Source organism: Elephas maximus, chromosome 1, assembly GCF_024166365.1.
Source record: "Elephas maximus indicus isolate mEleMax1 chromosome 1, mEleMax1 primary haplotype, whole genome shotgun sequence".
Lineage (NCBI taxonomy): Eukaryota > Metazoa > Chordata > Mammalia > Proboscidea > Elephantidae > Elephas > Elephas maximus.
This window is the reverse complement of record NC_064819.1, coordinates 82646824-82674309: the sequence shown is the minus strand read 5'-3', so window position 1 is coordinate 82674309 and position 27486 is coordinate 82646824. Positions and strand designations below refer to the sequence as shown.

General features: G+C 39.2%; 3 non-coding genes across 3 annotated transcripts; 1 reads left to right on the top strand and 2 right to left on the bottom strand.

Moving 5' to 3' along the window:
* Window positions 1-10672: 10672 nt before the first annotated feature.
* TRNAA-CGC (transfer RNA alanine (anticodon CGC)) lies at window positions 10673-10744 on the bottom strand. The gene has a single exon. It is a non-coding gene; the product is annotated as a tRNA-Ala (tRNA).
* A 1762-nt stretch (window positions 10745-12506) lies between these two features.
* On the top strand, window positions 12507-12578 carry TRNAA-UGC (transfer RNA alanine (anticodon UGC)). The gene has a single exon. It is a non-coding gene; the product is annotated as a tRNA-Ala (tRNA).
* An 8820-nt stretch (window positions 12579-21398) lies between these two features.
* On the bottom strand, window positions 21399-21473 carry TRNAK-UUU (transfer RNA lysine (anticodon UUU)). Its single transcript has one exon. It is a non-coding gene; the product is annotated as a tRNA-Lys (tRNA).
* Between the last annotated feature and the right edge of the window lie 6013 nt (window positions 21474-27486).

The window sequence follows — 27486 nt, the reverse complement described above, 5'->3', positions numbered from 1 at the left end:
AGTCCCTCAGGGAGTTTCGATGTGTCTATGGAGTTTCCATTACCTTACCTTGTACAAGTTGTTCTGGCTTCCCCAGTATTGTGTACCATCTTACCCTTCACCACAGTTACCACTTATCTATTGTTTATTTAGTGTTTTTCCATTTCCACGTCTCCTCTCACTCGAAACCATGAAAGATTGTTTCTTTTTGTGTTTAAACCCTTTCAAGAGTTTTTACAGTAGTGGTCTTATACAATATTTGTCCCTTTGTGATCGACTTATTTCACTCAGCATAATGCCCTCCATATTCATCCATGTTATGAGTTGCTTCACAGATTCATTGTTGTTCTTTATCGTTCCATAATACTCCATTGTGTGCATGTACCACAGTTTGTTTATCCATTCATCTGTCGATGGGCATCTATGTTGTTTCCATTTTTTGCTATTGTGAACAGTGCTGCAATGAACATGTGTGTGCCTATGTCTATATGTGTGATGACTCTTATTTTTTAGGAGTGGGATTGCTGGATCATATGGTATTTCTATTACTAGCTTTCTAAGGAAGTGCCATATTGTTTTCCAAAATGGTTGTAACATTTTGCAGTCCCATGAGCAGTGCATAAGTGTTCCAATCTCCCCACAGCCTCTTCAACACTTGTTATTTCCTGGTTTTTTATTCGTGCAGGTAATGCCAGGGTGCAATGGTATCTAATTGTGGTTTTGGTTTGCATTTCTCTAATGGCTAAATGATTACGGTCATTTCCTTATGTGTCTGTTTGCCCCTTGAATGTCTTCTTTAGTGAAGTGTCCATTACCTTTGCCCATTTTTTAATTGGATTATTTGTACTTTTGTTGTAGAGGTGTCAGATTTTCTTGTAGATTTTAGAGATTAGGCCTTCGTTCATTTGTAATAGTCAAAATTTTTTTTCCCAATCTGTAGGTTCTGTTTTTACTCTTTTGGTGAAGTCTTTTGATGAGCATAAATGTTTAATTTTTAGAAGGTCCCAGTTATCTAGCTTATCTTCTGGAGTTTGTGTGTTGTTGGTTGTGGTTTGTACCCTGTTAATGCCGTGTATTAGGGCCTCTCGTGTTGATCCTATTTTTTCTTCTACAAACTTCATAGTTTTTTGCTTTATATTTATGTCTTGTACATGGTATGAGGTATGGGTCCTGTCTCATTTTTTTTTGCATATGGATGTCCAGTTTTGCCAGTACCATTTGTTAAAAAGACTGTCTTTTCCCCATTTGATGGACTTTGGGCCCTTGTCAAAGATCAAGTGACCATAGGTGGATGGATTTACATCCGAGTTCTCAATTCTGTTCCATTGGTCAATGTATCTGTTGTGGTACAAGTACCATAGTTGTATAGTAGGTTCCGAAGTCAGGGAGTGCGAGTCCTCTTACTTTAGTCATCTTCAATACTGCTTTATTTATCTGGGGCTTCTTCTCTTTCCATATGAAGTTAATGATAAGTTTTTCCATCTCTTTAAAGAATGTTGTTGGTATTTCCTATAGGGTCGCTCTGAGTTGGAATCGACTCGATGGCACTGGGTACTGGGTTGGTATTTGGATAGCGATTGTGTTGTATTTGTAAACTGCTTTGGGTAGAATTGTCATTTTCACAATTTTTTCTGTCTCTCTATCCATGAACATGGTATGTTTTTCAATTTATGTAGATCTCTTTTGGATTCTTGCAATAGTGTTTCGTAGCTTTCTTTATATAGGTCTTTTACATCCTTGGTTAGATTTATTCCTAAGCATTTTATTTTTTTAGGGCTTTTCATCATTCTCTTTATTGGTGTATAGAAATCCAACTGATTTTTATATGTTTATCATGTATCCTGCTATTCTGCTGAATCTTTCTATTAGTTCCAGTAGTTCTCTCATGAAGTCTATTGGGTTTTCTTCATGTCACATCATATCATCTGCAAATAGAAAGAGTTTAACTTCTTCATTACCAATTTGGATGCCCTTTATTTCTTTTTCTTGCCTTACTGCTCTAGCTAGGACTTCTAGCACAATGTTAAATAAGAGTGGTGATAAAGGGCATCCTTGTCTTGTTCCTGTTCTCAAGGGGAATGTTTTCAGCTTCTCTCCATTAAGAATGATGCTGGTAATTGCTTTTGCATAGATGTCCTCTATTTTGAGTAGACTTTGCCATCTATACCTATTTTATTGAAAGTTTTCATCAAGAATTGGTGTTGGATTTTGTCAAATGCCTGTCCTGCATCCATTGAGATGATCATGTGGTTCTTTTCTTTCTTTTTATTTATGTGGTGGATTACGTCGATTGATTTTCTAATGTTGAAACATCCTTGCATAGCTGATATGAATGCTACCTGGTTGTGGTGTATTAGTTTTTTGATATGATGCTGAATTCTGTAGGCTAGAATTCTGTTGAGAATTTTTGCATCTATATTCATGAGAGATATTGGTCTGTAATTTTCTTTTTTTATGGTGTCTTTGTCTGGTTTTGGTATCAGGGTTTTGCTCTTCTCTGAATGTTTGGTAGAATTCTCCAGGGAAGCCGTCTGGGCCAGGGCTTTTTTTGGTTGAGAACTTTTTTTTCTTTTCGATCTCTTGTTATGGGTCTATTCAGATTTTAAACTATTTTGTGTTAGTTTGGGTAGGTAGTATGTTTCTAGGAATTTGTCCATTTCCTATAGGTTTCCCAATTTGTTGGAGTAGTATTTCATAATAATCTGTTATGATACTTTTTATTTCAGTTGGATCTATTTTTTATTGTACTGTCACCTATTTCTTTTCTTATTCGGGTTATTTGTATCCTGTCCTGTTTTGTCAATTTGGCCAGTGGTTTGTCAACTTTGTTAGCCCTTTAAAAGGATAAACTTTTGTTGATACTTTCTAGTCTCTATTTCATTTATTTCTGCTCTGATCTTTATTATTTCCTTTCTTATGGTGGCTGTGGGCTTCTTTTGCTGTTCTCTTTTTATTTGTTTGAGTTGAGTAGGTAATGTTTTAATTTTGTCTCTTTTCCTTTTTTGATGTGTGCATCTATGGGTATAAATTGGCCTCGGAGGACTACGTTTGCTGTGTCCCAAATGTTTTGATATGATTCGTTTTCATTCTTGTTTGATTCTAGGAATTTTTTGATCCCATCTTTGACTTCTTCTATTACCCATTTGTTTTTAAGCTGGATGTTATTCGGTTTCCATGTAACTGATTTTTTTCTCTTCCTCTTCCTGTTGTTAATTTCTACTTTGTTGACGTTGTGGTCAGAGAAAGTGCTTTGTATCATCTCAAAGTTTTGGATCTTGTTGAGGGTTGCTCTTTGGCTCAAGATGGGGTCTATTCTGGAGATTGTTCCATGTGGATTGGAAAAGAATGTGTACTTTACAGCTGTTGGGTGGGGTGTTCTGTATATGTCTATGAGGTCAAGTTGGCTGATTGTACTCTTTAGCTCTTCTGTATCTTTCTAGATGTTTTGTCCTTTACCAAGAGTAGTGTGTTGAAGTCTCCTACTATTATTTTGGAACTGTCAGTTTTCCTTTTCAGTGCTGTTAGAGTTTCTTTTATGTATTTTGGAGCTATGTCATGGGGTTCATAGATGTTTACTATGGTTAAGTCTTCTTTAGGGATCATCCCTTTAATCATTATATAGTGCTTTTCTTTGTGTCTTATGGCGGATTTTGTTTGAAAGTCTATTTTACCTAAGATTAGTATTGCCACCCCTGTTCTTTCTTGGTGGTTATTTGCTTGATATATTTTTCTATTCTTTGATTTTTAATAAATTTATTTCTTTGTTTCTAAGGTGTATCTCTTGTAGACAGCATATTGGTGGATCTTGTTTTTTAATCCATTCTGTCACTTTGTGTCTCTTTATGGGTGCATTTAGGCCATTCACATTCAGTGTAATTATTTATAGGTGTGAGTTTCTTGCTGTCTTTTTATAGTACTTTTTTTTTTTGTGGCGCTAACATTGTCTCTGTTCCTCTTACTCTCCTGTGCTGAGTTCCTTTTTTGTGTGTGTGTGAATTTCTTTTTCATTTCTTTTGTTTTTGTAGATTTTGTTTTTATTGAGACTTTATGCTTTTCTTCTTTATTTTGATGAGTAGGTTTATTAACTTTCTTTATGTTTACCTTGAAATTTACCCTTATCTTCCTAGGTTTGAACCAGAGTATTATTAATTGGTATTGCCTTGCCTTCCTCTCCATTAGAAAGTTCTATACCTATACCGTTTATTCCCTCTTTTGTTGTTCTGGCGTTGTTGTCATTTACAGATTAACCTATCTGGTTCCCTGTTGCAATTCTTTTGGTTTTGGATAGTCCTTGAGAGTTCATTTCCTAGGCTGGTATCTAGCTGGTACAATCTTGCATCCTAGATTCAGGCTGTGGTCTGATGTTGTTTTTTCTCAGACTGAAGGACTCCCTTTAATAATTCTTGTAAGTTTGGTTTGATTTTTACATAGTCCCTTAATTTCTGTTTATTTGGAAATGTCCTCATTTCACCCTCTATTTGAATGAAAGTTTTGCAGGATATATTATTCTTGGTTGGCAATTTTTTTTCTTTCAAGGTTTTATATATGTCATGCCATTGCCTTCTTGCCTGCATGGTTTCTGCCAAATAATTAGAGTTTAGTCTTATTGTTACTCTTCTGTATGTGACTTTTTGTTTTTCTCGAGCTGCTCTTAGGATATTTTCTTTGTCTTCGATTTTAGTGAGTGTGATTATGATATGCCTCAGTGTTTTTCTTTTGGGGCCTATCCTATATGGGGTTCATTGAGCTTCTCAAGTGGTCAGGTTTTTGTCACTCATGATATTAGGGAAGTATTCTGTTGGCAATTCTTCAATGATCCTCTCTGTGTTTTCCATGTTTTCTCCCTGTTCTGGAATTCTGTTTACTCACAAACTTTTGCTTTTGATTGTATCCTATATAATTCTCAGGGTTTCTTCATTTTTCTTCACTCTTTTTCTGATTTTTCCTCAAACAAAGTTGTATCCAATTGTTTGTCTTCAATTTTGCTGATATTGTCTTCCATGGTTTCAAACCTACCCCTCAGCCCTTCTATGATGATGTCTATTTCTGAAGTCTTGCTGTTTATCTTTTGGAATTCTATTTTTTTTTTTTAGTTGTGAATTTATTTTGGCATTTTGTTTCTGTATTATTTTCCTGGATTCTTTCTTTTTTTGTCTGTATTTTCCATGCATTTGTCTGCCTTTCCCATAAATTTGCCTATTTTTCCCTCATTTTTGTCTACTTTTTGCTTTAAGTCTTGGATTTCTCTGAATATTAGAGTTTGAATCCCCTGTCAGTTAGTTCTAGTGCCTTTTCTTCTACTGGAAATTTACCAGGTGGTTTATTTTGAATGGCTACTGGACCCATCCTGTCCTGTTTTTTAAATATTTTGATATTGTCTACAGTCTTCAGAGCATTCAGTACTTATTTTCATCATTTCTTGACTGTAGATTTGTTTGTTTCATCCTGCTTTTTTCTTCTATTTTGTTATGTCTGAGCAGGTGGTTTGTGCATTCTTTGTTGTTTGCTCGTCTGTAGTCATGATACTTTTCAGTTCCTTGCCCAATAGGCAGGGCCAGTCACTCAGCTACGGTGCAGCAGGGCAGGTCACTGAATGGGATGGGCTGGGATGGGTTGTTTGTGGCATGTACTAGGCCCAACAGGATAGGCCAGAAATCAGTACTGACAGGTTCCTGTACACGGTGCCTGTGCTGCTCAGGTGTGTGATGTTCAGCACACAGTGCAGGTGTGGTGTGTGGAGTTAATGGGTGTACGGGAAAAAGGAGATAGAAACGGTTGCCAAAAACAACAAATAAACAAAGGGAAAAAAAAAGAGTACTAAGGGAGCTTGCCATTGGCGTGGAGAGATGAGAAACTGAGAAATGGAGAAAAACCAAAAAAAACAAACCTGTTGCCATCGAGTCGATTCCAACACATAGTGACCCTATAGGACAAAGTAGAACTGCCCCATAGAGTTTCTAAGGAGCTTCTGGTGGATTCGAACTGCAGACCTTTTGGTTAGCAGCTTTATCTCTTAACTACTATGCCAACAGGGTTTCCTTGAATGGAGAAAAGCAAAAAGGAAAAAAGAAAAAAAATAACGAGATAAAAATTTGGAAAAGAAAAAGAAAAGCCTCCAGAAATCTCAACGGTGGAGCCGAGACAACCAGGGAAGTGGCTCCCATGCTGTGCAGCATAGCCTGCCTAGAGAGGGTATAAATGTCACACAGCACCAGGTATTCAGGAGACAGGAAAAGAACTAAGTACAGAGAGATGAGAACTAAGAAATGCAGACAGACAGAAAGGGAAAAAGAGAGAGAAAATAAAAAGAAAGAAATGCCCCCAGGGAGCCTGCCTATGTGGCTGAGCAGATTGGTGGAGTGTCTCCTAAGCCGTGAAGTGAAGCCCAGCTAGCAGGGGGTCCCAAACTGCAAAAAGAAAAAGAAAACAAACAAGCAAAAAAAAGTACCAAGATACAACCAGAGTTGTGTTGCGGGCCAGGGGAGGGGTTCCTCAGTCAAACTGGGCTTCACAGCCTTCCAAGATGAAGCAAAGATGGCACACCAAGCCAGGTGTTTGAGAGAAAGGAGGAGGAGGTGGTGGGAGTCACCGAAGAAACAAAGAAGCAACGCCAGCTGAGAGGGGGCGGCCAGTGTGGGCGGGGTGAATCCAAGTGGCCTGAGGCCAAAGCAATTGCCTCCCTGCCAAGAGACTGAGGCTAGTGGAAAGCAGATGAGACCGAAGTGGGGAGGGGAAGAAGGGTTACCAGGTACTGGTTCTCCTGCTGCTTTCCTGTACTCCCTGTATGCTGATGTATGATGTGGGTGGGGCAAATCCAAGCGGCCCCAACGCTGTACTTCCTGGCCAGCCGGGCCACTGCAGCCAGCCAGGAAGCTTGGAGATAGAGAAGCCAGGAGAGGATGGGCGGTGGGAAAGCGTGTATCACTGGTTACCCCCTGCTGTGTCTCCTGCTGGGAGCTCTGTAAAGCTGCTTTCCTGTGCTCCCTGTTCACCTATCTCTAACAGGTGTCCAAGATGGCAGATCCTTTCTTGCCTTAGCTGAGAGGGGATGTATGTAACTCCCTCCGCGTGTATCTACCCTGCTCTTTGTCCTCTGTCAGTTTCTTATTCCGTTCCCTGCTTGGCTGAGTTTTTTATCTTTTCATTTGACACTTCAGGTTCCAGGAATGACTTTTGTCTCTGTTTTACCTAGTTTTTCCTGTCTTTGCTGGGAAGGGATGGCGTGGTGCTTCTGTCTACAGCGCCATGTTGGCTGGAAGTCCCTGATGTCATTCATTTGTAGATAAATAAGTGCGTCATACACTTTAAAAAATTTTTCTTTAAGTCCTATCTATTTACCTTCTGTTTTACTGTCATAATTGACCTATCTCTCCATCCGTCCTGAAGCTGCTGTTTCATTCATGCTTTATGAATTCCTCTTCTGGACCACTTGTAGGGCCCCTGAGTTACCTGGATGTCTAGGGTTGCCTTATCAATTCCTCTCCTGGGGCGTTTGTAGGGCCCCTGAGTTATGTGGATGTCTAGGGTGGAAGAGAAAGATCCTTTTAATAAATACTGAGTGTATCTCTCTCAGAATTTCTTCTGGCCGTGGCTTTCCTCCACCAAATCTGGCCTTTAACATTCTGACTGAGCAAACAGCAAATACAGTGAAGAGTTTTAGGAAGGGAAAGAGTGCATTTTAATAGTTTTGTGCCTTACGTTAAAACATATCTAGAGGAAATCAAAAGAAGCGAAAATGGAGATTTGGCTCTTTGCCACCCATAATAGAAGACAGAGACTTTTAATAGCTCAAGGTTTTTAAAAAACCACAATGGCAATGTCTTGTGGCTTTTTATCACACATGCTTCCAATCCTATGCCTTCACTTTCAAGCCCTATACCCTAAAGAATCGGTATCCTATGCTAGTTCCTGAGTGCCTCCTGCCCAAAGCAGCTTCTGATGACCCTAACACTGAACAACACTACCTCAAACTTGTGGGATGGAGTAGCTCAGAAAATAACACTCATATCTAGATAAAGTTGGTTAATTGTTATCCACTGGGGGCGTAGCTTAGTGGTAGAACATATGCTTTGTATGTACGAGGCCTTGCGTTCCATCCCCCACATCTCCACCCTTTTTCTCTGATTTGGCACAATTTAAATACAATTCTGAAAGAATACAGATTTAGTTCTAATATTTTCCGTACGATTCCTGCACACATAGAAAGTAAAAGCTTAACCCGGTGGATTGCCTTGGAAGCTTCTCCATTCATAAGCTGTGAGTCACTACATTTTCTAAGGTGACTCTGACTATGGAAGGACCACATTCAGAAGGGGGTGAAAAGAAGAACCTGATCCCAATGAAATCACTTGAATCACCCCAAACAAAAAAGTGCACTTTAATGGGTGGTTCAGCTTGGCTCCCATTTTGCACTATTAAAGAGATAGACAGAAAAAGGTGTGGGAGAAGGCCCCACAGCCAAAGGACAGAGCTAAAGCAGAGAAGCCCATCATATGCCCACCGATTTCTCTACCGGTGCTCGATGTAAAATTGATAGGTGGACGGCTGTAGGTCCCAAGTCTTTTTAGGCGAATGAGTGGCTTGAACGCTGGACAAGGGAATGATGACTGTCAGGGAATTGGAAGCCTTCCTAACACAAAAGTAGGAGAAATAACTAGAATCAACACTTTCCCAACTGATATTCCATATTGTCAATTTTCCTGCATTTCCTCACTTATTCCATTTTCCCTGTGACTTTAAATCTTTAAATAAAACATTTACTGGAAACCTCAGTGAACAACAAAAGCAGGCAGACCCATGTGAAGATGCAGGGAAAAGCTTTTCTGTCAAAATGGAAAATAGGTCAAGGTAGTTTCCATTGTATGTTGTATTTGAGTCACATGAACCCCACTTATCACCTGTCCTTCCCCTTGCCTTTTTTTTTTTACGTCAGCAATTGAGATGCTTCTGTTTGTTCTTACCTTTCTCTGCCTTCTCTCTCCTCACCCCACACATATCCTTTTGGCTGAATCTCCCTCAGGAATCTGGAGTGGTGTTAAATGACCATGTTATGACTTTAAATGTTCTAAAGACAAGAAACTGGAATTCAGTAGGCAAATATAAGAAATGTACTCACCAATACTCCTGTGATTTTAATTCAGCTAGATGTGTGTGAGGTGTGGGATGTTTTCTACAACATGAAGTTTGAAAACCTCCAGTGAAAGTCGTTTTATGCTCAACCAGAATAACTGCTCTGTGAAAACCCTGAGTCATACAAGAAACTTTTAAGACATTAAGGCTAATCCCCTCCCATATTGAACTATTCTGGCTAGATGATAGCGTCGGTCCCTCAAATTTCCAAATTCAATTTTCAATGTTCATGTTGAATGTCTTTGTGTCTCTTGAGTGTTTCGGTTTTGGTTGTCCAACGTTCTCTAAATCACTTATCCGCCACCAGCTGCTCTGAATGGGATCAAAATAGATGGTCCTGGGGAGAGTTAGAGAAAAATGTGAACAAAATTCAAACTCACAAAAAAAGAAGACGATACTTAGGGGTCTCACTGAGATTGGAGAAACCCTGAGAGCATAACCCAGGACATCCTTTGACTTGGTACTGAATTCACTCCTGAGGTTCACCGTTCAGCCAAAGATTAGACAGGTCTATAAAACAAACAATACCATATGTAGCTTAAACATGATAAGAGACTGAGGGGGCAACCAGTCCAGAGGCAAGGACGAAAAGGCAGGAGGGTACAGGGAAAACATCCCACACCTCACACACATCTAAAAATGGGAAACCCAAGGTTGAGAAGGGGGGTGTTGACAGGTCGAGGGTTTGGCAACCAAATGTCATGAAACAATATATGTATCGATTGTTTCATGAGAAAGTAATTTGCTCTATAAACTTCCACCTAAAGCACAATTAAAAAAAAACAAACAAATCGCTCACCCAAACAGATTTGGGGTCCTCTCTCTCTAATCAGGTGAATGGGTGAGAAGAGAAAGAGAGAAAAGTGATGGCCAAAAAATAGACAACCTAAACTCGTTGCCTTGGAGTCGATTCCGATTCATAGTGGTCCTACAGGACAGAGTACAAATTTCCAAGGAGCGGCAGGTGGATTGAACTGCCGACGCTTTGGTTAGCAGCTGAGCGCTTAACCACCGCTGCCACAAAAACCAAGAACCCGTTGCTATGGAGTGGATTCCTACTCATAGTGACCTTATAGGACAGAGTAGAACTGCCTCATAGGGTTTCCAAGGAGTGCGTGGTGGATTCGAACTGCCGACCTTCTGGTTAGCAGCCGTAGCTCTTAACTACACCGGCAGGGTTTCCAACTGTGTCACCACGGGCAAGAAAATCAGCTGAAAGCTTTTCTCTGGTCTGACTGAGCAGATATGACTGCTAAAATAGCTAAAATACGGCAGCTAAAATAGCTGATAGCCCATGATACGCTAACTAAAACCCAAAATTAATGGGCTAGTTGTGGTGGCAGCTGTCTTGCTTTAGGGTAGAGGCTGGTTCCTTTTCTTTCCCTTCTTTCTCTTCCTTCTTGTCTTCCTTCTGTCGACGCCCTGCCTAGGGAGATACTAAGCCCTAAAAAGTAGAAGTGGAAGAATACTAATAGAAAGCAGTTGGACCATCGGCTTCCTTTTCCTATGAGCAGAGAAAATATGAAAAAAGAAATGAGAGAATGAGGGTTGGGAAAAGATGAAATGGAGGTGCCAGGGATTGAACCAGGGACCTCGTACATGCGAAGCACACGCTCTACCACTGAGCTACACCCCCGATTGCTGGTCTTTTTATAAAAGCATACTGACATTTTTCCTGTGGGCTCCACCTCCGCACCCCCTTCCCCCGAAAACCTAAAAGTTGGTTGGAGAAAGACCACTGGGTTAAATTCCACTATTTCTGAAATCACTGAAGTGGATACCCTCTAGCGGCTTCAAGAGGGGAAGGATGACTGGACTGTAGTCCGAATAACCGTTTCTGGTTCTATGGTCCTCCCACTCCGGTACCGACTCACCAGCAGACTGTCTAGATGAAACTTACTTGTCTCCACCAGGAAAAAGAAAAAAAAATTTTTTCAAGTCCCAAGAAAACCACACCTTTCCAACATATATGGCAACGATAATGAGTCTGAATGGAGGGCTCTGTTAGGCCACAGGCAGCCGCCGCCTTTATTCAAACTGGGTAATTGAACTTGGCATCATGTTGGGTCAGAGCCCCCACCCCCAGCATCTGTTTTCCAACTGCCTCTCATTGCTCTTGCCACGTCACACCTTCTGAGCTTTTCCTTAGTTCTGGTTTCACACCTTTATCTCTATCTCTCACTTGAGAATCATGTCCACAAAGAATTTCGGGATGAGGGAAACTTCAGAACTCAATCAACTTTAAATGAACTGACTTTTTTCAAGTCTGGAGGAATATACGGGTCAAAAGCAGAGTCAGGATGGTGGAGCAAAGACCAAGCAAAGCTGTCAAACTCCCTTCCCTCTGAGAACCCACTGACATAATGGTAAAGCTTGCTGAAGATAAAGATGTTTGAAAGAATAAAGTCAAAGAGCCCTGGAAACCATCAAAAGATGTCATCAGTGAATTGAAAAATATGAGGTCCTGGATAATACAAAACAGATAAAGTTGGATTGGTGGGCAAAGGGTCAAAGTAAGGGCTGTTCTCTCACTTGCATGCTTTCATCTTAGTGTATGGACAGTGATCTCCTCAGTGAGCCAAAGCATCTATATTCAAGATCCTCTGTATGTCATTGAGGAGAATATTGCAGTAAGGTCTTTATTTAAAGACTTAAAATACTGAAATACTGGTGTTAAAAATTAAACATCTCCCCAGAAACCTGGACAATGCTCCAAGATTTCTGGGCATTTCATCATTAAATAGCCAACCCCATTAATCCCTCCAGAATGACCCTTCTTGTTTTCCCAAGGACCTTGCTCACTTTGAAGTGACAGATGGTAGATGCATAACCTAAAACTTTCTTTTTTCCCGAGGCCTCTGTCTCTAGGATGTTGTGTATTCCATGTGACTTTTTCTCCTGCACTCCTGTACCAACTGTACATTCTTTCTTTTATTACAAAATTGAAAACGGCATATGAGCAAAAAAATGGCTTTGTGATAGTCCCATCAGTTCCTCTAGAACTGACTGCCCATTTGCAAATCTCTCTCTCTTTCTCTCTCACTCAATAAATAGTTGAGCTTTTTAGTTGTTAGTCTTACTGTTTTTAACACTGGTGAAGGCAAATAATATTGAATGAGATTACATATTTTAAAACACATGAGTCTTGTAAAAAGAAAAGTTAAACCATGCTTTGAAAGTATAACTAAAAGTCATAGCCCTAAATAACTGAAATAGCCTAGTTCAGAGGGTGTTAGGCTGAAGATGTAAAGGTCCCTGGTTCAATTCTGGATCTCAGCAGGTAGTTTACCTTTGCCTATTTATTATCATCTGTTTTTTAATTTAACAGTTGCATCCCAAGACTTTAGGATTGTAACAGAACTAAGTGTAGATAAAGTTTAGCAAACCACTCTATAGAAGGGGGTGTAGCTCAGTGGTAGAGCACATGCTTTGCATGTATGAGGTCCCGGGTTCGATCCCCGGCACCTCCAGGATCTTTTCTGCTCCAACACTGTATAAACCTATCCTTTAAGGAATGGAGTCTTGCGGTAGTACCTATAAAACCCACTGTGGTCGAAGGGATACCCACTCATATCGACCCTATAGGACACAGTAGAACTGCCCCATAGAGTTTCCAATAAGCATCTGGCGGGTTTGAACGGCAGCCTTTTGGTTAGGAGCCGTAGCTCTTAACCAGTACACCACCAGGATTTCCTGGGGTTAGTACAGTAGTAAAGAACTGGGCTGCTAACCAAAAGGCTACTGGCAGGTTGTTGGAAACAATGTGGGGCTGTTCTACCATGTCCTATTGTGTCACCATATGTCAGAATACACCTGATGGCAATTTTTTTCTTTTTTTACTTGAATACAGATACACTTCTCCTAATATTTTCCATACTATTCGGCACACATAAAACCAAACCTATTGCCATCAAGTCAATTCCAACTTATGGCGACCCTATAGGACAAAGCAGAAATGTTCCGTAGAGTTTCCAAGGAGCACCTGGTGAATTCGAACTGCCAACCTTTTGGTTAACAGCCTTAGCTCTTAACCACTATGCCACCAGGATTTCCTCCTGCACACATACCCGTTGCCGTCGAGTCCATTCTGAATCATTGCGTCCCTATAAGACAGAGTAGAATTGCCCCATAGAGTTTCCAGAAGAGTGCCTGGTGGATGCGAACTGCCGACCTCTTGGTTAGCAGCCATAGCACTTAACCACTACACCACCACGGTTTCCCCTGCATACATAGAAAGTTAAAACATAACCCACTGGATTGCCTTGGATGCTCGGCCATTCACATGATGCGAGCCTGCGCATTTTCTAAGGTGAAGTGACAGCAGAAGGAAGACGTTTAGAAAAGGCAGAAAAGAAGAATCGAATCCCAACAGAATCACTGGAAACACCCGAAACAAAAGCATGCACATTAACGGGAGATTCAACTTGGCTCCAATTTTGCACGATTAAAGAGACAGAGAGACAAAAAAAGGCGTGGGGGAAGGGCCCTGAGGACAGTTTTCTTTAGTACCTTGTGTTTTCTGGGCCCAGGGATCTAGCGAAAGCAGTGGAACCCATCATAGGCCCATCAATTTCTCTACCTGTGCTGGATCTAAAAAATGTGAGATGTACGGCTGTAGGTCCTTAGTCTTTTTAGGTGAGCGAGTGACTTAGAGGCTGGACAAGAGAATGAAGACTGTCAGAGAATTAGAGGACTTCTCAACACGAAAGTAGAAGGAATAACTAGAATCAATACATTGTCAATTGATATTCCTTAATGTCAACTTTTCTGTATTTCCTCATTCATTTCATTTTTCCCTTTGTTTTAAATATTTAAATAAAACATTCACTGAAAATGTCAGCCAACTTCAAAAGGAGGCAGACCCACATGAAGAAGAAGGGAAACGTTTTACTGTCACAATGGAAAAGAGATACAGATAGTTTCCGGACTTACCTTGTATTCGAGTTAAACGAACGGTAGTTACTGTCTTTTTTGTGTGTGTGTGTATGTATATTTTATCCTTAGTAATATGTGCTACATACAATGTTGCCTCGCATAACTTGCTGTTGTTATCATTCTCATGCCAACACCCAACGACAAATAAAGGATACTGATAATAAAAGGCAATAATAATGAAAACTTTTTAAAAAAAGGTATTTCACTTACATCAGAACTGACAACGGAGGCTTAAGTAGGGGATTCCTACAAATAAAAGGTGAGTAGATCACAAGTATGCAGAATACTTCCGTTGTAAAGAACAGCCACTTTCTTTGTTCCTTCACGGTCAATCTGATCACATCTGCTAAGACCAGGAAACTTCCGGCAATGTCTGGTCCATTGATGACATCTTCTGAAGATTTCTAATGCTTAATGGTTTGAAAACTGCCTCTAACTCTGTTTGTATTTCCTATTGAATCAAAGCATCTTTGGGAAGACACAGAACTGGTGGTTTTTTTTCACAGCCCTCCAACCTGACTTGCTATCAAGCTGGGATGCCCTTATTCCTCGATTTTCTTCTTCAACACAAATATCCATAGCAGACACTCAGGAGAGAGACTGTCTGGCTTCTAACTGTAACTGCCTACATGTTGGCTGTGTTTCTGGGGTCAAATATTTACGTTTTAGGATGTCTTTTATGGACAGAGGCAATGCAGTCATTCCGAGTATTTGCTCTTTTTTTCCTGTTATCAATATGTTCTCTCTAAGCCCTTTAAGCAAATAGTAGCATGTTTGCCATAGTCAACACTGTGCAGGGGAACAAGAAGTGGGAAAAATTAGGGTGCTGTAAGGAGAATTCCAAATTCAAGGTCCAAACCCTGGATCCAGTGAGTCATGTGATCTGTGGCTCAAGCCCTTCAAGGGATACAGGTGCTAAAACTTGAGAAGCATTGCTCTGTGCATTTGAGAAGGAAAAGCTAAGGCGCAGGTGTGTGCTGAGGAGTAAGAGTGGCTCCTGGGGTTTGCTGTCCATTCTCAAGCGATTGCTGTATTTGCCTTACATGGAGAGTTTCTCACCTTTTCAAGGCCCCCAATAGTTTAGATGACTTTGGGGGTCAGGCTAAAGATCCATAGATTTTTCTGTGAATGAATTCACAATGGAAGCAAAGTGATGCTTTGTAGTTAGAATACCTGGTGTTCAGTCAAGATATTTGGGTGAATGTTATGGATTGAATTGTGTCCAACCAAGATATATGTAGTAAATCCTAACCTCTATGCCTGTGCTTCCAATCACATTTGGAAATGTGTTGTCTTTGTTATGCTCATGAGGCAGGATTAGAGTTGGGTGTGTCTTAAGTAAAGCATTTACAAGACATAAAAGTTGCAGTTAAGCAAACGAAGATGGGGAAGACAGATGCCATGTCACATGGAGACCTCCAAGGAACCAGGAAACAGAAGCTGAAGAGACAAGGACCTTCCCCCAGAGCTGACAGAAATAGGAAGCCATCCTCTAGAGCCAATGTCCTGAATTCAGATTTCTAGCCTTCTAAACAGTGAGAAAATAAATTTCTGCTTGTTTAAGTGGTCCACTTGTGGTACTTCTGTTACAGCAGCAGTACTAAGACAGCATAGAAGGCTCTCAATTCAAAACCCAAGCCTAAAGGACTGCAAGTTTCAAAACGGAGACTGCAATCATTATCCTTGTCTTCACAGAGTTTGAACTCTGGGCCTTGCTGCCTCTCCAGACCCTACCTAGTGATTTGGCCAATTGTCGCATCTAGGAACCAAGTTGTTAAACCTATAACATGAGGGAACTGTGATTTAAAATCTTCTTGGCATTAGGCAGGCTTGTGCTCTGAGAGAGGCTGCTTTGTGGCTAACAGACAGTTCTTCTTCCTCCCTGGAGGAAATCCCCCCACCCACCTACTCTCTACTCTGCTCTGCTATGTACATTCTTTTTCCCTAAGCCACTGCTTTATTTCCATTTGCCTCTTGTAAGGGGTTTTTGTTCTATGGCAACCTTGGCTTTCACTGTTCTCACTCTTCCAAGAACCAGATATAAGCAGTATAGAAGTCCGCTGCAAAAGTATGGGTGAACTTTGTTCTAGGGTAAAAACACCACAAAGTTTAGTAAAGCAAAAAGAAAATTTTGTTTGGCGTATATTCAAAAAGACAAAAGTAGGAAACGGACAAGCAGGCAGCCAGAGCCATGTCTTTCTTAGGACAAGGAAAATTACAGAATAGACAAAATTATAAAAACGAACAAGCATGTTGCCACAGCCATGTCTGCCCAAGTTCAAGGAATGTTACAGAATGACCAGTACATATTAACATTAGAAAATGGGCAAAACCACCGAAATCTTCACTTTTTCACAGATTGGCTAGAAACTGCCAAATTGCTGTGATTCTGCATTTTGGATGGTCTTTCTTAATTATCATTGGTACAGGTTTCAGTATTGACAGTCAGGAGGATCTTCATTGTTCCAAGAAGTCTTACTATTCAGTAAATGCTAATAGAAAAAGATAAGAGTGGAAAGTATGTGGGTCTTTTGTTCTCTGTTTTATTAGTTTGTGTGAAAGTTTCCCTAAAAGATGTTTTCCAAGATTGTCCTAGCATTGTCTTTATACCTAAGGGCCCAGTTGATGTGTCCTTTTGAATCCAGCTCCAGCTGGGTCACATTTTAGGACAGGGAATAATGGTTCCAATATCCTAAATCAGGTTCTCCAGAAAAAAAAAAAAAAACATGAATTTTACCAGTTTAGGATTATGTGAAATAAAGCACAGACATCATTGCCTTTCTAAGAACATGAACACACTGCCTTCAGGCTCAGAGCCTGGTGCTTTACCAAGTAAGCCATTCAGGCTTCTAATAGGGATGTTTCTGAAAACCATATCAAGTTTAAAATATTCAGTTCCCTATTTCTATTTTTCTGAGATTTTTTTTTTTTAATATCATGATCGGGGGTATTAAATTTTGTCAAATGCTTTTTCTGCTTCAGATTGATGTGATCGTGTGATTTTTTTTCTTTGCCTGTTTATATGTTGTATTGATTGATTTTAATATATCAGACCATCCTTGCATCCCTAGAAGAAACCGCAATACATCTTTGATGTATAAATCTTTTTATGTGTTACTGAATCCTATTTGCTACTATTTTATTAAGAATTTTTGTGACTAGTTTTATTTTTGGGGTTGTCTTTGTCTGGTTTTGGTATCACGGTAATACTAGCTTCCTAAAATTAATTATGAAGTATTCCCTCCCCTCCTCTTCTATTTTCTGGAAAAGATTGTGCAGACTTTGTGCTAATTCTTTAAATATTTGTTGGAATATTCCAATTAATCTTTCTGGACCTGGAGGTTCTTTTTTGGATGGGAGGAGTTTTAAAATTACCAAATCAATTTCCTTAATAACTATAGTGCTATTCAAAATACATATTCATGTTGGATGAGTAGTGATAGTTTGTGTTTTCTGAGGAATTGGTCCATTTAAACTAAGATGTCAAATTTATGTGTGTAGCATTCTTCATAGTGTTTCCTTATTACTCTTTTGTTATCTGCAGAGTATACAGTGATAGCCCCTGTTTTATTCCTGATATTGATACTTTGTGTTTTCTTCATTTTTTTTTTGTCAGTCTTGCTAGAAGTTTCTCAATTTCATTGATCGTTTCAAAGAACTTATTGTTTCATCGATTTTCTCTAGTTTGTTTGCTTTTTATTTCTGCTCTTATTTTGACAATTTCCTTCCTTCTGCTTTATTTGGGTTTATTTTGTTCTTTTTTTTTTTTAGTTTCTTCAAGTGAGGGCTTAGATAATTGATTTGAGAGTTTTCTCTTTCCTACTGTATGCATTTAGTGCTATAAAACTCTGAGTACTGCTTTAATGTGTCCCACAAATTTTAACATGTTGTATTTTCATTTTTATGTCCTTGAGATTCCTCTTCATCCCATAGATTATATAGAAGTGTGTTGCTTTGTTGGAAGATTTGTTTTATCTTTCTGTGACTAATTTTTAGTTTGATTCCATTGCGGTCAGAGAACCCACTCTGTATGATTCAATTCTAAGTTTGTTGAGGTTTGTTTGATGGCCCAGACTATATGCTCTGTCTTAGTACGTGTTCCATGGGAATTTGAAACTGTGTATTCTACTCTTGTTTGGCAAACAGTTAAATGTTGATTGGAACTGTTGGTTGATGGAGTTTTTTAGTCCCTCTATATCTTTGCTGATTTTTTTTTTTTTGTCCAGTTGTTCTACTGAGTATTAAGAGATAGGTGTTGAAATATTGAATTATAATTGAGGATTTGTCTACTTCTCCTTTCAGTTCAATTTTTCTTCACATATTTTGCAGCTGTATTGTTTGGTGCATACATATTTAACACTGCTGTTCAGGTTGCCCCCAACTTATGTCGTATTCATGTTACAACAAACCACACTTATGAGTTGTTTTTTTCACATCTTATGGTTAGTAATATGCAATACATTTAATGTTGCAGTGCATAATTTGCTGATGTCATCATATCTATAAGTGTATATGTAATGTTTCAAACCCCTAAAGACAAATAAAGATTGGTTTTATAAAGATATTGATAATAAAAGGCAATAATAATGAAACAAAAAATAAATAAATGAGGTATTTGACTTACATCAGAACTGACTTACTGTAGAGTCATTGAAACAGAATCCCTGTACCTTTTTGGTAGATTGACCCTTTTATCATTATATTATGTTCCTCTCGGTCTCTGTTAATTTTTTTTGTTCTGAAGTTTACATTCTTTGATATAAATATAGCCACTCCTGTTTCTTTTTAATCAATATTTGCATGATATATCTTTTTCAAATTTCTCTGTAATTACTGACTGTATTGTTATATATTTGAAATGAGTTCCTTGTAGACAACATGTGCAGGCAGTCCAGGGTAATAACTATCAGACTTACAAACAGTATGTTTTCCCCTTAAATGTTAGGTAAATTTGCCCTCACCATGAAATGATTGCACCAATCCCTACTCAAAACCTATCACAATCATCTTCAATTCCTGCATGCACAGATTTTAAATTATTGAAAAGGCTTCCAGACTTCTTTTGCACTAAAGGAAGGCTAAATAAGAACCATATGCACCTGTTTCGACTTAGCTCCAAATTTGACTTAAAGACGCAGTTAGGAATAGATGTTTCATAACCCAGGTACTGCCCATAGTCATGTTTTCTAATCCACTTTGCCAATTTCTGTGTTTTAATCTGCATATTTAGACCATTTACATTCAATGTAATTATTGATTATTCCAGAGCTTAAGTCTGGCATATTATTTTTTGTTTTCTGTTTGTACTTTCTCTCTTTTTTATTTCTTTTTTTTTTTTTTGCTGTCTTTTTATGAATTACTTGAACCTTTTTTTAATACCATTTTAATTTACAGAGTTTTTGAGTGTATCTTTCTGCATAGATTTTTTTTAGTGATATATATATATATATATATCACAGCATACTGGTGCCATCATATTACCAGTTCAAGTTATGTGTAGCAACCTGTCTTAGGCTGGGTTCTCTAGAGGAACAAGACCAGTAAAGCATACAAATATATATAGGGAGAGAGTTATATCAAGGAAATGGCTCTCATGGTTGTAGAAGCTGGAAAGTCTCAAGTCCTTGGGTCAGGCTGCAGGCTTCTAATTCACGTAGCCATGAACTGACAAACCCAAGATTGCCATGTCAGAGAGTAGGGCTCTTGCTCACAGGCTTTGAAGACTGACAGATCTCAAGATCAGCAGGCAAGATGGCAGGTAAGCTGCTAGCTCAAGTCCAAAGAGCCAGAAGTCAGAGGAACAGGAGCCAGCTGCAGGATCCAGAGCAAACAAAATTTTAGAGCCTTTTCAGAGAGTCCGCCTATATTGGGTGCAGGTCACACCCCCAGGAAACTCCCTTTCAACTGATTGGCTACTCAGAGCAGATCCCATCATGGAGATAATCATATTACATCCAGTCACATCATGGAAGTGATCACATCATCATACTACTGCCAAACTACATCATAGCTGCCAAACCACTGAGAATCACGGGCCAGCCAAATTGGCATACAACCTTAATGATCACACGACCTTACCTCCCTTTTTTTCTATTATCTTCCCTCATTTATAATATAATTGTTTTAATTACTTTCTCTACATACATTTAGAATCACATTCAAAAAGAAAAAAAAAAAAAACCCAAACCCATTGCTATCAAGTCAATTCTGACTCACAGGCACCATCTAGGACAGAATAGAACTGCCTTATAGGGTTCCCAAGGAGCATCTGGTGGATTCAAACTGCTGATCTTTTGGTTAGCAGGTATAGCTTTTAACCACTATGCCACCGGGGTTTCCAGAGTCACATTAGATAGTATTTTACTTTTTGCCTCAACCATCAAACATAATTTAGGAAACTCAAGAGGAAAAGAAAAACTTACTGTACATGCTCATACTTTTGCTTACTGCGCCCTTTCTTTTTTTTCTTTTTTAAATGATTCAAGATTCCTTCTTTTAATATTTCCTTTATTTCTGGGGAACTTACTTTAGCCATTCCTTCATGGTAGTTCTGCTGGTGGCAAATTCTCTTAGCTTTCCTTTGTTTAAGAATGTCTTGATTCCTCCTTTGTTCCAAAAATTTTTTTTTTTCCTGGATTCATAATACTCTTTTTTCAGCACTTGAGAAATCTGCCTCTTAATTATTTCCTCCACGGATTCTAATGAGATATTCACTGTCACTCAAGTTGCCCTTTCCCATATAGGTAAGGTGCCATTTCTCTCACTGCTTTCAAGATCTTTTTTGTTTTGCTTTACCTTTAGAATTCGTAAGTTTTGATTGACATTGCCCCCATCCCATTCAACTGGCAGACAGGCCTTTCCTCTGAAAACCACACACACACAAAAAAAAGTCTAAACCTCTAGGTCAGCAGTCTATAGAGTTTCAGACTTGTGTATTCCAGTGTTAAGAAAACAACTAAACAAGGCTGTCTCTTAGGGCTGGCAAATTCATCATCTAAACATTCCATAAAGCAAAAAGTAAACAAAGTGTCTATTAATGTATAAGCAAAACTATACAAACCTCTTTCTGTGCTCAGTGAAAGGCATTGCATCTTTGCTAGCTCCCCAAATGCAAAACATCCCTAAATCCTGACTATCTTTCTCCTTGCTATCTCTACTTTTTGTCTTTTTCCTTTGCATTACTGCAAGATTTGTTTTATTGGCTAGAATGTGACAAAACAGACCATGACTGGGCAGAGTGCTATGATTTCTTTTCCAGTTCTGGCTCTCTTCAGATTCCTGTAGAGCAAAGAGCAAGAAGAGAGGAGTGAAGAAGGAGGGCTTGTAAGAGAACTAATCAGAGTCAAATGAAAGACTGCCTGAACAGGGACTTGAACCCTGGACCCTCAGATTAAAAGTCTGATGCTCTACCAGCTAAACTATCCATGGGCTATCTAATATGTTTCCTGAGTGCCTAATTTAGGTTCATTTATGTTGTCAATTATTTGTGGGTCATGGCCTCAAATATTCTCCTTGAATTCTCTTCACTGCCAAGAAGATTTTGTTTGAAAGAGATGTTATAATCCCTGGTAGCATTTCCCTTTTCCTCTCTTTGCCTTGTATCCCTTTAGAGTTTCAGAACCAGAGCTATGATCTCTAGATAAAGCACTGCCAGGTTTCAAAAGACAGGGCTAGACCCAGACTACTTCATTTCTTGCCAAGCGTTGTGATTTTATCCCTTCATTTCTTATTTCCCCACCTGCACCTATTTTTCTTGAAGAAACACTCACGCTACTCTTCCTGTCTCTCTGCACTGTCTTGTACAACTTTTTTGCAGCCTTGGGAGGCAGAGGAGAAAAGAGTTGAAGGAAATAGAATTTGAAGACCCACTAGAACATTCCGTAATGGTGGGCAAGCAAAGAAACCTGGGTTTAATCTTCTGTATCTCTATGTTTTTATTTCTTAATGATGTAACATTTCTGCCATGAGTAAGTCACTCCTCCTTTTCATTTTCTTTCTAACCCTTGTCCTCTTCCTTCTCCTTCTTCTCTTCCTTCTTCATGTCTTTATTCATTATTTGCTGCTCACACCCAAAGGAAAAGGATAATTATCTTCATAAATTAGTGTACATTAGGACATTCATCCATAATATGATCTAAGATAGTTGTGAGTTTTGGCCTCAACCTGGAAAAAATTCTCTACAGGGAATCCAGGAACAAAAGAGGAAGTTTTGGGGTGAAGGAAAGACTAATCTATCTAGGGTTGGTATGGGGAGGAAAGACAGCTTGCGATATGGCAAAGACTATTGTTTATTTCTTCCAAATAATTCAGCACTTCCAAGAAACCAAGACTATGTGAAAACTGAGAAAATTTGTAATTACTTTACTTTAGGAATTCGTGATTTTCTCATCTCTTGTACCCTATGAATATATAAAGCATAGTTGGGGGTGGGTCACACAAACTCGCCTTGGATTGGCTTGTATGTCAATCTGCAAGGGAGCTAGAGAAAACTTTCAAGCAGAATATCTAGGGGGGTTAGCCTTTCAGTGAATCAAGAAGCCTTCCAAGGTATTTTGGCTCTCTTCTCCCTACTTGAAGTAGCTTGGAAGTCACCAAGCTGCACCTCAGAGATCAGGACCACTCTCCCAGGGAAGTTTGGGACCCACAACCCTGGCCCATCGGCATATCAGGTGATTCTTCTACCTTTTGGTAGAGGACCAAGTTGTCAAAACATATATTATGAATGGATTATAATAAAATATTTTAATTTTATTTAATTAATTTAATGTTAAAAGCTGGCATTTCTGACAAGGGGAGCTCTTCTTTGAGCTTTCAAACCTTTCTCCTTGGAAGAACACCATCTCATCTTTGAGACTGAAAAGGTCCGAACATACCATCCTATGGTGCTCCCTCTCTTGCTGTCATCTGCATCCCTTTATTGCAGAGTTTAGCTCTTGGCTCATGTTTCTCCACCCAAGCACATCATTATGATCGTGACTTATACCAGTAAGTCCTCAAACAAGTATGTCACTTCTGATCATGTCACAATCTCACAGTTTATTAATTGTAAGTAATTATTTTCAGAGCTTTCAGGTGATGCTTGATTCCTTTTTCTAATGTTGTTAAATTTTCTTCCAATTGCAAAGTTAAAAATTTGAAAACAGAAACTGAATGCTTCCTAGCAACTCTTTCACTTTCAGGTTTGGACTACTTCTTTGGCGTGTTGGTCATGTGGCCTGAGGGATAGGTCTCTGATTCCAAACCAGAAGCCTGAAGTTTCCAGTCCCTACTTGGTCTCCTGTTTATTGTTGGGCAAGAAGTGGAGGCTTCTTAAATTGGCTTCCAATGTCTGGGTGCAGAGTTGTTGCAGGAGGGGAGGGGTGGAGTTTGAGTTAAGTGTCTCCTGTCACAGATCAATAAACAAACCAAAAACTCAAACTAAACCCTTTGCCATTGAGGTTGTGTGGATTCCACAAAGGTTAAACCTGTTGCGCTCCAGTGCATTCCGACTCAGAGTGACCCTATAGGACACAGTAGAGCTGCACAGAAGTCGACTGCCACATTTTTCTCCCATGGAGTGGCTGGTGAGTTTGAAATGCTAAGTGCTTAACCACTGATAAGTATCACCTGGGGACAATTCTAAATTATATAGATGTATGCCTACTTCTTGTTTCAGTAAATCAGGAGCTGGGCAGTGGACCCAGGAATCCATATTTTTAAAACGTTCTCAGGCTATTCCCAAGCTTTGGAGCCACTGAAATTCAGCCTGTAGCATATATGACCCTTATGTCTTTATGTTGGAGGATCATTAGTGTTTATCATATTACCTTTTAATATCTTTCTGCCCATGATTGTCAAGTTTAGCTACTTTCCCTGCACCTGCTAAGCCTCAGTCCAGTTTTGCTGAACTGGAGAAGAGGTTATCAGTGCAAGAAAGGACAAGAGAGTTGATATAAGTGTTTTCCCATTCTTCAGGAAGGTGAAAAGACTTCACGAGGGAAAGTAAGAACCAAAATAAAATTTATAAGAGAGAAGATAAAACTATTTAGGATTACAGGCAGTCCCAAGATTATGAATTAGTTACAAACCAACCCCTATAAATCCTATTATATTAAATATTTAAGGTACATACAATATTCATAATAACAAACAAACATTACTTTGCCATGTGCATCAAAACGTCATTATTATTATAGTATTACTATGTTTAAGAAGTTTTAGTGTATCTGGAAATGTTTATGCATAGAAAGGTACACTACATGCTGTACTATATACCATAAATATTTGACTTACTGACATTAGCTATGAAGCACACCTAACTTTCCCAATTTGATTAAAAGACATACTTAGGAATTGAACTCATTTGTAATACGGGGGCTGACTGTATGTAATATAGGACTTTTACACAAAGTCCAAATCACGTAATGCGTCCTCTTGCACAGAATGTATTGTGGTTGTTAAGCAATTCGTGACTGTATCACAAGGTAGTAGCGTTAAACAACAGATATTTATTATCTCACAGTTTTGAAGGTTAGTATTCCAGATTCAGGGTGCCAAAAAACCCTTTGCCATTAAGTTGATTCTGACTCACAATCGACTCAGAGCAACCCTATAGGACGGAGTAGAACTGCCCGATAGGGTTTCCAAGGCTATAATCTTTAGTGAAGGGACCCTGGTGGCACAGTGATTAAGAGCTTGGCCGGTTGTTCAAACCTACCAGCAGCTCAGCTGGACAAAGATGTGGCGGTTTGCTTCCATAAATGGGTGCAGCCTTCGGAACCCTGTGGGGACACCAGGAGCTTGGGGACAGAAGCAACTGTGTCATGTACCCCCTCCCCGAAGGGGGTGCCAGGCAGGGAGCATCCATCCAGAGCCTGGTCCCTTGACCACACACCCATCTGCAGACAAAGTGACGTGCAGATACTTTGACAAAAGGGGGAGCTGCTGAAAGGGATTAAATTCTGATTTGTGTACTTTTGTTTCTGTGGCTGTTTTGTTGTGTGGAGAGAAAGGTGGAGGGTGTAGGCAGCTCTCACCTCCTGTCCTCCTGGCCCCAGACTCTGGCCCTTGAGGAGTGCTTCACTGTGGAGGTGGGGACTTCCATTGCTCTCTCATAGGTCCTTGCCCCTCTTTGAACTCCCCCCTTCCTGCTCAGTGGGCAAACACTGTGGGTCCTCATACTCCGAAGTGAGAAATGGGGACTTGGTCTCACCTTCTTAAATTATTTCCATAAATAAGAACTTAAAAAAAAAAAAACTAGCTGTTATTGTTGGGTGTCATCCAGTTGATTTTGACTTATAGTGACCCCATGTGAAAGAGTAGAACTACCCCATAGGGTTTCCTAGGCTGAAATCTTTATGTGAGCAGATTGCCAGGTCTTTGTCCTAAAGAAAAACTAGAGTGTCTCTCAGAAGAGATTGAAAAGGTAATCAAAAAACTCACACCCTCCCCCTCAAAAAAAGCCCTGGTCCGGACGGCTTCACTGCAGAGTTCTACCAAACTTTCAGAGAACAGTTAACAGCACTACTACTAAAGGTATTTCAGAGCGTAGAAAAGGACAAAATACTCCTAAACTCATTCTACGAAGGCAGCATATCCCTGATACCAAAACCAGGTAAAAACATTACAAAGAAAGAGAATTACAGACCTATAACTTAGATGAAAAAATCCTCATGAACTTAGATGAAAAAATCCTCAACAAAATTCTAGAAAATAGAATTCAACATCATATCAAAAAAATAACTCACCATGACCAAGTGAGATTCATACCAGCTATGCAAGGATGGTTCGAAATTAGAAAAACAATTAACGTAATCCATCATATAAATAAAACAAAAGGCAAGAATCACATGATTTTATCAATTGATGCAGAAAAGGCATTTGACAAGTTTAACACCCATTCATTATAAAAACTCTCAGTAGAATAGGAATAGAAGGGAAATTCCTCAACATAATAAAGGCCATTGATACAAAGCCAATAGCCAACATCATCTTAAATGGAGAGAGCCTGAAAGCATTCCCCTTGAGATCGGGAGCCAGACAAGGATGCCCTTTATCACCACTGTTATTCAACATTGTGCTGGAGGTCCTAGCTAGACCAATTAGTCTACATAAAGAAATAAAAGGATCCACATTGGCAAGGAAGAAGTAAAAGTTATCTCTATTTGCAGATGATATGATCTTATACACAGAAAAACCCTGAGGAATCCTCAAGAAAAGTACTGAAACTAATAGAAGAGTTCACCGTAGCATCAGGATACATGATAAACATACAAAAATCAGTTGGATTCCTCTATACTAAAAAAAAGAACATCAAAGAGGAAATCACCAAATCAATACCATTTACAGTAGCCCCCAAGAAGATAAAATACTTAGGAATAAATCTTACCAGAGATCTAAAAGGCTTATACAAAGAAAACTACAACACACTTCTACAAGAAACAAAAAGAGACCTATATAAGTGGAAAAAACATACCTGCTCATGAAGAGGAAGACTTACCAGTGTAAAAATGTCTGTTCTACCAAAAGCCATCTATAGATTTAATGCAATTCTGATCCAAATTCCAATGACATTTTTCAACGAGTTAGAGAAACAAATCACCAAGTTCATATGGAAGGGAAAGAGGCCCTGGATAAGTAAAGCATTACTGAAAAAGAAGAACAAAGTGGGAGGCCTCACTCTACCTTATTTTAGAACCTATTATACCGCCATAGTATTCAAAAGAGCCTGATGCTGGTACAACAACAGATACATAGACCAATGGAACAGAATTGGAATCCAGACATAAATCCATCCACATATGAGCAGTTGATATTTGACAAAGGCCCCAAAAGAGTTAAATGGGGGAAAAGACAGTCTTTTTACCAAATGGTGCTGGCATAACTGGATATCCATCTCCAAAACAAATGAAACAAGACCCATAACTCACACCATGCACAAAAAAAAACTCAAAATGGATCAAAGACCTAAATATAAAATCTAAAATGATACAGATCATGGAAGAAAAAATAGGGAAAATGTTAGGAGTCCTAATACATGGCATAAACAGTATACAAAACATTACTAACAATGCAGAAGAGAAACTAGATAACCTGGAGCTCCTAAAAATCAAGCACCTTTGCTCATCCAAAGACTTCACCAAAAGAGTAAAAAGATTACCTACAGACTGGGAAAATGTTTTTAGCTACGACATTTCCGATCAGCGCCTGGTCTCTAAAATCTGCATGACACTGCAAAAAATCAACTACAAAAAGACAAATAACCCAATCAAAAAATGGACAAAAGATATGAACAGACACTTCACTAAAGAAGACATTCAGATGTCTAACAGATGCATGACGAAATGCTCACAATCATTAGCCATTAGAGAAATGCGAATCAAAACTACAAAGAGATTCCATCTCACCCCAAGAAGGATGGCATTAATCCAAAAAACAGAAAATAATAAATGTTGGAGAGGTTGT